We start from the raw sequence: 8,960 nt of genomic DNA, 5'->3' as shown, positions 1-8,960 counted from the left end.
AGCAAGCACATGGTGCCAACACATTGTCAGCACTCAACCAATAGTTGTTCATTTGATTTATAACGTCTAAAACAGAATCATATACCTCCATCCAGCTTTACCCTCCAAATCAGTTTCTCTAAGTTTTCATGCTTTTGTTAAGAATATCATCTACTACTACCCTCAGCTTAGGCCACATCACCTTAGACTTTACTGATTTTTACATAGTCTGTTCACTCAAACCTCCTGTTAATTCTTGTTTGAGATAGTGCCTACCATTACATGACTACTACCACACATAGCCTAAGGTCTCATCTAGTTTCTAAATTACAATAGATTTGATGAACTGTTTATTACTTTCATACAAACCCTTTAATTAATTCATTGTCTTTCCATGTAAGTACATATTCTTTGATCAGAATCTGGCCCCTGCATCTCTAACTGTAACTCACTCAGTTTCAAACTATCTTACTCATTATTCCCTGAATATATATTTACATTTTCCTAAGTAAAATATGAACAAAAATATATAAAAATGAGCTCATCTTCATTTACTAATTATAACATATTTATAATTGAATATGTATTAACTAAAACCTTGAATTAACAATTTTTCATTCGATAGGCAAAGATAAAGCTAAAAGAGGTATAACATTCAATGTTAATAAGAATATAAGAAAAGAAGCAGTCGGCTCGAGTGCTCCCGGTGAGGAGAAGGTGTCCTCGGCTGTGCCGGGCTGCGCCGCTAGAGCCGGGACGCGCCTCTGCGCTCCTCGCCGCCTGCACCCCCGCGGCCGCCGCTCCCCTCGCCGTCCGCACACCCACCATGACGAAGAATGAGAAGAAGTCCTTCAACCAGAGCCTGGAGTGGAAGCTCTTCATCTACAACCCGACCACCGGAGAGTTCCTGGGGCGCACCGCCAAGAGCTGGGGTTTGATCTTGCTCTTCTACCTAGTTTTTTATGGGTTCTTGGCTGCACTCTTCTCATTCACAATGTGGGTTATGCTTCAGACTCTGAACGATGAGGTTCCAAAATATCGTGACCAGATTCCTAGTCCAGGACTTATGGTTTTCCCAAAACCAGTGACTGCGTTGGATTATACATTTAGTGTATCAGATCCAAGTTCCTATGAAGGGTACGTTAAAGACCTTAAGAAGTTTCTAAAATCATATTCTGGAGAAGAACAGAGTAATCTCAAAGTCTGTCCTGATGGAGTTCCTTTTGAACAGAAGGGTCCAGTTTATACTGCATGTCAGTTTCCTCTTGCCTTACTCCAAGAATGCAATGGTATAGATGATCCTGATTTTGGCTATTCCAAAGGAAAACCTTGTATTCTTGCAAAAATGAACAGAATAATTGGATTAAAACCTGAAGGAGATCCAAGGATAGAATGTGTTCCAAAGGATGGAAGCACAGCAATTGTAGAAACATATCCTAATCTTGGAGTTATAGACTTAAAGTATTTTCCATATTATGGGAAAAAACTGCATGTGGGATATCTGCAGCCATTAGTTGCTGTCCAGGTCATCTTGGGATCTAATAGTACCAGGAATGAAGTAACAGTTGAGTGCAAAATTGATGGATCACCCAACCTAAAAAACCAGAATGATCGTGACAAGTTTTTGGGACGAGTTGTGTTCAAAATTATAGCACTTGCATAGTATGTGTAGGATGTCTCCACAGAATAAATGTTGTGTTGTCTGTCTTCATTATGCATCAGCTGGACCTGCCATTCTAGAATTGAGACCACCTTGGAGAAGGTGTGTGGTACATGACACTGGGGTGACATCATAACGTGCTTCCAGATCATAGTGTTCAGTGTCCTCTGAAGTAACTGCCTGTTGCCTCTGCTGCCCTTTGAACCAGTCCATTCGCCTGATAGGGACCAGTGAACACCTGATTCTGAACACGTAGGATGGGGTCTTGCCCTCTTTTTATGTGGTTTAATTGCCAAGTGTCTAAAGCTTAATGTGCTGTGCTATGTAAATATTTTATGGATTTAACACTGGTTAACTGTCATATTTTGATGCCAACAAAGTTTTAGGGATAAAATGGTACCTGGCCAACATCAAGTGACTTTATAGCTGCAAGCAGTGTGTGTGGAGAAGTTCTGTATGTGAAGAGGAAAAAAAGAAAATAAAAGTGGATCTAAAAGTGTTAAAAAAAAAAAAAAGAAGCATTCTCATTGGCAACAAAAATTACTTCAGTATTTGGAGAGCAGTATCTCTATCAAAAATACAAACACATAACTAAGGATTTGTTTTATAGATATTTTAAAACAATTAAACAAAAAATACAAAGTTATTTACTAAGCATTGTGCTACTAAAAATACTATCCAGTTCAGTTCTATGGCAAGAAGGATGACTATAAATAACAATTATATACTGTGTATTTCTAAAAAGTTAAAATAAATCATTTTGAGTGTTTTCACTAGAAATGATAAATGAAGGAATGTATGTGTCTACTGCACATATATCAAAACATTTTATTTTAACCAATAAATATTGATGATTCCTATGTGTCAATTAAACAACTACTACCTAGGAAATAATAATATGCCAAGTAAAAATAAGCAAGGTTGGGAATGTAGCTCAGTGGTAAAGTGCTTGCCTATCATGCACACCATAGCTCCAGATCCCAGATTCAATACTCAGTACTACAAAAAAAAAAAAAAAGAAATAAGAAACCAGTGAAACAATTTATGGTCTATACTTCACTTTTGCTTAAAAAGGAAATATGTATAAAATATATATATCTGTGTGTATATATATATATATATGTATATATAATTGGTCTTTATGTGCTGATATGGAAAGATATTTATGATATAGTACTAAGGGCAGAGAACAAATTTCTTCAGCAAAATCAATGAGTTTGCAGGAAAATTATACCAAGATAGAAGAAAAGACAACCTCAATAAAAAGTTTTATACTGTATAATTCCACTGATAGAACATTCATAAAATGACAAAATTATAGAAATTAAGAAAAAATTTGTGACTGCCAAAAATGAGGGATTGGGGCTAAAGGGGGTAGCATAAAGAAGCCTTGTGGTCATGATGACATTCCCTATATTGACTGCGGTGGTAATTACAGGATCCTACATATAAGATAAAGTTCCATTGAAGTATATACATAGACATTTAAAAATGAATGCATTTAAGGGTTGGGGATATAGCTCAGTCAGTAGAGTGCTTCCCTAGTATGCACAAGGCCATGGGTTCAAACCCCAGCACCACCAAAAAAAAAAAAAGTACATATATAGTTGGTAAAATCTGAATAAACTCAAACTTTGTGAATTTTATCAATGTCAATTTTCTGGTTCTAATACTGTACCATATATGGGAGAGAATGGATGAAGGGTGCACAGGACCTCCCTGTACATATCTTTGCCATTTTCTATAAAGATATGATTATTTCAAAATTAAAACACTTTAGAAAAGCATAGGGAACTCCTCTGTGTTTACAACAAATGCAGTATTAGAGTGAAGATCTTACTAGAGTAGAAGCTGAATATTGATAATACTTGAAGATGGTAGGGGTATTATATAAAGGTTAGAAGTATTAATACATGTTAGCATAATCTTAATAATTCTTCTTGTAAACCTCTTAATAATTCTTCTTGTAAATATGTAAGAATAAAAAGAACAGTTGTAGAATAGATGTATGATTATATCTCATTTTCAATATGTAAACATTTATGTAATTAAAATAGCAGGAATATATGCACCTAATTATTAATAATGTTTCCTTCTAGGAAATGTGACAGGGAGAATTGGGAACAAGGAGTGGAAAATTTTATTTTTTATTAATTTAATAAAAAATTTTATGTTTTCTGTAAATTTATCTTTACTTTGTATTGATGTATATTTATTTAGTAATTTAATATTGGTCAGGAAAATGAGGAGGAAGAAACCAAAAAGGGAAAATAAACAAAAGGAAAAGGAATTCCTCCTCTGAGCCTTTGCCCATCATAATTTTTCAAGATCTGTTTGACAATTTCCTGTGCGAGAGGTCAACAGAACTCTGAACACTAGAGGTATTAGACTTACTGTTCAACACTATATATTTGGGATTTAGAAAAGTGTTCTGTGATTTTATACCTTCAAGTAGTAGGTTCCTAAGAAATGTTCATAATGATAATACTAACACAACATAGGTATAAAAAAAGCAGGATAAGTTTTTTAAAATGTTAAAATTATCATATTGATACTTAAAAATGAACTCTGTCCAAACATCTGGTGGAACGCTCATTAATCCACTGCTGTATCATTTCCTACAAGAAGCTGCCCTGCACTCTTGTGGTGGTTTCTCTCCTTTGCAGCAAACATCCTCAACAGTGTTTATAGTAAAGGGAAGATAACCCTAAATGCATATACTGATCATTCAGACTTCCTGCACTTATGATCAGGGTTGGGGAAAAGACAAGGATTGTTTAATGTATATGGAAGTAGTAGACCTTTGAAGAACTCAACCGAAGTACTTGCACTCATATACATCTTCCATTTTGCACTGATAGCTGTTTTGTTATGGTGGTCTTGATATTTAGATATTCATCATTCATTTGAAATAACTGAAAGAATGGATCTTATGAATATCAAATTTTTCCTTATTAAAAATGAAGAATTCGTTTTATAATATCAAGAAAAAGAGTATACTACCGGGCTGGGGTTGTGGCTCAGTGGTAGTGTGCTCGTCTAGCACATGTGAAGCCCTGGGTTCAATCCTCAGCACCACATAAAAATAAATAAACAAAATAAAAGTATTTTTTAAAAAAAGAGTATACTAGCAATTTTCAAAAAAAAAATATTGTATACATTTCAATATCTCAAACATATGATGCAATATCATCTCAATTATTAAATTATAGTAAATAGAAAGGATTTGGTTTTATTCAGATACAGAATAAAATATAGAAAGGTCTTAAGAATGTTCTACTGATTTTCTAGCATAACTGTGCCTTGTTCACCACCTACAGGAAATATGTAAGATTTGCACTGAACATAACCGCTTGTGTGGGTTATAGAAACAAATCTAATGTTCATTATGAGATTTGTAAAATAGAGACAATTTCATCTACCTAAAATAATTTTCATGTAGTACTGATGGAAAATGACTTCCAATATTATATACATGAAGTCAGATATCAATTAGAATCTAGCACAAATATTTGCAATTACTTAAACTTATCACTCAAATATATTTTAAACTCTACTTTCCTTAATAAATTGGAGACAGCACAACTAGATTTTCCTCTATCATTAAAATCTATTGTTATTAATTAGATATATCATTTGTGCTGTCAATAAATAGTTTACACAAGGAAAAAAAACCTGTCTTTCCTTTTTTTTTCCTATCTAAACAAGGAAACTGAAGCATAGATTAGAAAAACTTCCAAACCTGAACATTTTATTTAAAAAAAAAAAATAGAAAACAGAAGATCTGAATTTTTCACCAAATATTTTTAGAAATTCTCTTTCTAGGCCTCATAGCATCCCTGTAACACAGTGAGTTGCTTTAATGGTTGAATCACCTCCTATGAGTAAACATTTTTAATACGAAACTCTGTACTTGTGGTGTTATTATTTTCTAACAATATTTATTATGAACACATTTTTAATGACAAGTACCATGTTATGCTATATCAAAAACACCTAATCAGGGCTAAATCTATGCCTTCATTTGTTCTCAGTATTTGCCCTCTCCCTAATAAATCTCATTTAAAATTTCAGTTATATTCCAATGACTCTGAATTAATATCTGTAACAAAGATCTCACCTCTGAATATCTAAAAGACAACTTATAATTTATATGTGTATGTCTGAAAGGCGTTTCAACTCAACATGCTCAAAGGTATTATGTTGTGTCTCCCAAACTTCAAGTGCACCTCTTTATTCTGTGGCATTATTGAAGTCATCCTTGGAAAACTCTCTACTTCCTTATTTAATGCATCATCCAGATCACCAATTTCACTGTAAAGTCACCCCCAATCTGTTCACTCCAGTCCATCTCCACTTCTGCAATTCTAGTGCAAATTATTAACACTCCACACGTGAGCAATTGCCTTAACTACCAAATTCATCTCCCTTCCACACCATTGCCTGTGTCCAGTTCACCACACAGCAGCCATGAACAAGAATGGTAATTTTGTTCTTCATTCTAACGAGAGGAAAAAGATAAAGGACCAAGTTATCTTCTCTCTCTGCCACAAACCAACAAAACTGGTAGTAAAGGTATACACACACACACACACACACACACACACACATATGCACACACAAAATAGATTAGGCCAGCAATGAGAAAAAGAGGGGAAAAGAGGGCATTTGAGAAGTAATTTCAAGAAATACTGGGAAGAATGAAAAACGATAAACCAGTGCCTGATAAATAAGGCAATGGAAAGTGCTATCAAGTGCTCACATAGAAAAGGCAGAAGTAGCAAGATGTTCTGCCCTCACAGAATTGGGGAACTGAGAACTTTGAAGGGTTGATCAACTTGGAGAACAGAACTAAGGCATAGGCTAAAAATGAAGAAATTAATTGAAAGATTTCAAACAAAGCATGTCACCTTCCCCCAAACCCATCTCTTTCACCCATACGCTTTCTTAGATGGTTCAGCTGCTGCCTAAGATTTACCCCATCACAACTAGAGAGAGAGAAGAGAAAAGAAGGAAGAAGGAAGGAAGGAGTAAAACCTGCCATTCTTCTCTATAAAATCTAACATAGATCTTTGGAAGAAGCAGGGCAGCTTGTGTGGGAGTTGGAACTTTGACATTCAGGAGTCTAAAACTATAATATTTAGCTCCCACCCACATATCTTAGAACAAAGCTTGCTAGTGCAATAACAGCACCTGACAGAAACTCACCTGGCTTTTCTGCTACTGCTTTCATAGTGCAAATGGACAGCAAGAACCACCAAAAATGTGGAGAGAAAAAATGCAATGTGAGAAAGCTCAAAATAAGCAAAAGTGACTCCAGAAAAAAGAGATAATTCATCAACACAGAAAAAAGAAGAAAAGAAAGAAGGAAGGAAGGACGGACGGATGGACAGATAGGTGGTACCTTTCTGATGGTACCATCAAAGGTATTTGGGAAGATATCTTTCTTATCTACAAAACAAACAAAAAATACAAGTACCAGATGTTCTTAGAAATAAGAAAGCCAGGCTTAGTGGCACAGGCCTGTCATCACAGTGACTCAGAGGGTTGAGGCAGGGAGATCACAGGTTGAAGGTCAGCCTCACTCAGCAACTCAGCAAGCCTTGTCTCAAAATAAAAAGGGCTCGGGATGTAGCTCAGATGTGAAGCATCCCTGGGTTTAAGCCCCAGTACCCCCACAAAAAAAAATCATTATGTTCTTGCAAATTAAAATATTAATATTAAAAAATCTTCAGAATAATAAAATTAAATATGCAATAGAAAATATAAGAGAAAATGAGACATGGTTTACTTGCAGATGTCCAACTTTAGAGAGCACAGAATAAATAGGAAAAGGTGATAATAATAAATAAAAATAGAAGAAATCTCCTGCAGCTAAAATGCTTCTTACATGGAAGTCAGCAAATTGAAAACATCCATGCCGACACAGTGGCACATCTCTGTAATCCCAGGAGCTCAGGAGGCTGACACAGGAGGATCACAAGTTCAAAGCCAGGCTCAGCAAAAGCGAAGTGCCAAGCAAATCAGTGAGACACTGTCTCTAAATAAAATACAAAATAGGGCTGAAGATGTGGCTCAGTGGTCGAGTGCCCATGAGTTGAATCCACGGTACAACAACAACAACAAATTTAAAGCATCCATGATGTATCTGATTCAATAGCTAAAAGAAAGACATAGGCTGAGATATAACATTATAAAACTTCAAAACTATAAATATAAAACATACAAATATAATTTATAAATAAGTTGTCCAGTGTGGAGATAAAAACAAATTCCAAAAAAAAAAAAAAAAAAAAAACACCGACTATCATCAGATTTACCAGCAGTACTAGATCAGGAAAAATCATGAAAGGATGTTTTCAAAATTTTGAGGGAAAATAATTTTTCACCCAGAAATCTCTAGTCAGCAAAGTCATTCACCAAATATGAGAGCTGGAAAAAATCAATATCTTCTGACATGTAAGTAATGAGTAAGTTCAGTTATTATGGTGCTTTCTGATGAAATTTCTTTAGAATTGATGTAACATATTCATCAAAAGGAGGGAATACACTAAGAAAGAGGTAAGTTCAAAAAAACAATGAATCCTCTTCAGCAGAGCAATAGTGAGTCCCAGGATGACAGCAGGGTGGATCAGGAAGTTGGAGAGCTCCAAGCAGGAACTAGGTGGCAAAAAGACCTACAATACCAGGGATTCGTGACAGGAAGTTCTAATAAAATTTAAAATCCAAGAAAGATAGATGATGCCAGAGAAAAAAATTAGAAACTACAAGAAAAAAAACAAATATAAAAGAAAGGAAATACAAATATAATGCATTCCTAACATTATATTTCAACAATACCTACAGGATCATAATAGTGTTAACACTCTGTTGAATTTTGTATTTTAGAATCAACTTACAGAGTAAGTATGAAAGTCTTGTGGCTATAGAGTAGAATGCAGTGATGTGAACCTCATTAAAAGTGAAAGGTCAAGAGGACTGGGGATGTGGCTTTGTTGTCTGGAGGTAGAAAGGAAAGAAGGGAAAGTAGAACTGACCAGATAAGCAGGGAGGCTGCTCCTGTAGCACAGAGTGGAAAGAGAAAAGGCACTCTCCACAGTTGGAAAAACGAGAGGTAGCATAAAACTTAAAATGACAGGAACTAAAGTGATTCTATAGAAGACAGATTTTCTTATTAAAACAAATTGCAAGATCAGGATATAGGAGAGCTTGGTAAAAATGAGCTAAATCTTCATCTATCATTGCAAGAAGCCAATAAAGAGCCTTCACAATTGGTAAATCTAGGAATACAAAAGATAAGAATATTTTGAAGATATCTTAG

General features: G+C 35.0%; 1 pseudogene; it reads left to right on the top strand.

Moving 5' to 3' along the window:
* Window positions 1-716: 716 nt before the first annotated feature.
* Window positions 717-1,984, top strand: LOC144366115 (sodium/potassium-transporting ATPase subunit beta-3 pseudogene; annotated as a pseudogene).
* Window positions 1,985-8,960: the final 6,976 nt, after the last annotated feature.

This window comes from Ictidomys tridecemlineatus, chromosome 8 (genome assembly GCF_052094955.1).
Source record: "Ictidomys tridecemlineatus isolate mIctTri1 chromosome 8, mIctTri1.hap1, whole genome shotgun sequence".
Taxonomy (NCBI): domain Eukaryota; kingdom Metazoa; phylum Chordata; class Mammalia; order Rodentia; family Sciuridae; genus Ictidomys; species Ictidomys tridecemlineatus.
Note: the sequence above shows the minus strand (reverse complement) of the source record. Positions and strands in the feature narration are given on the sequence as shown.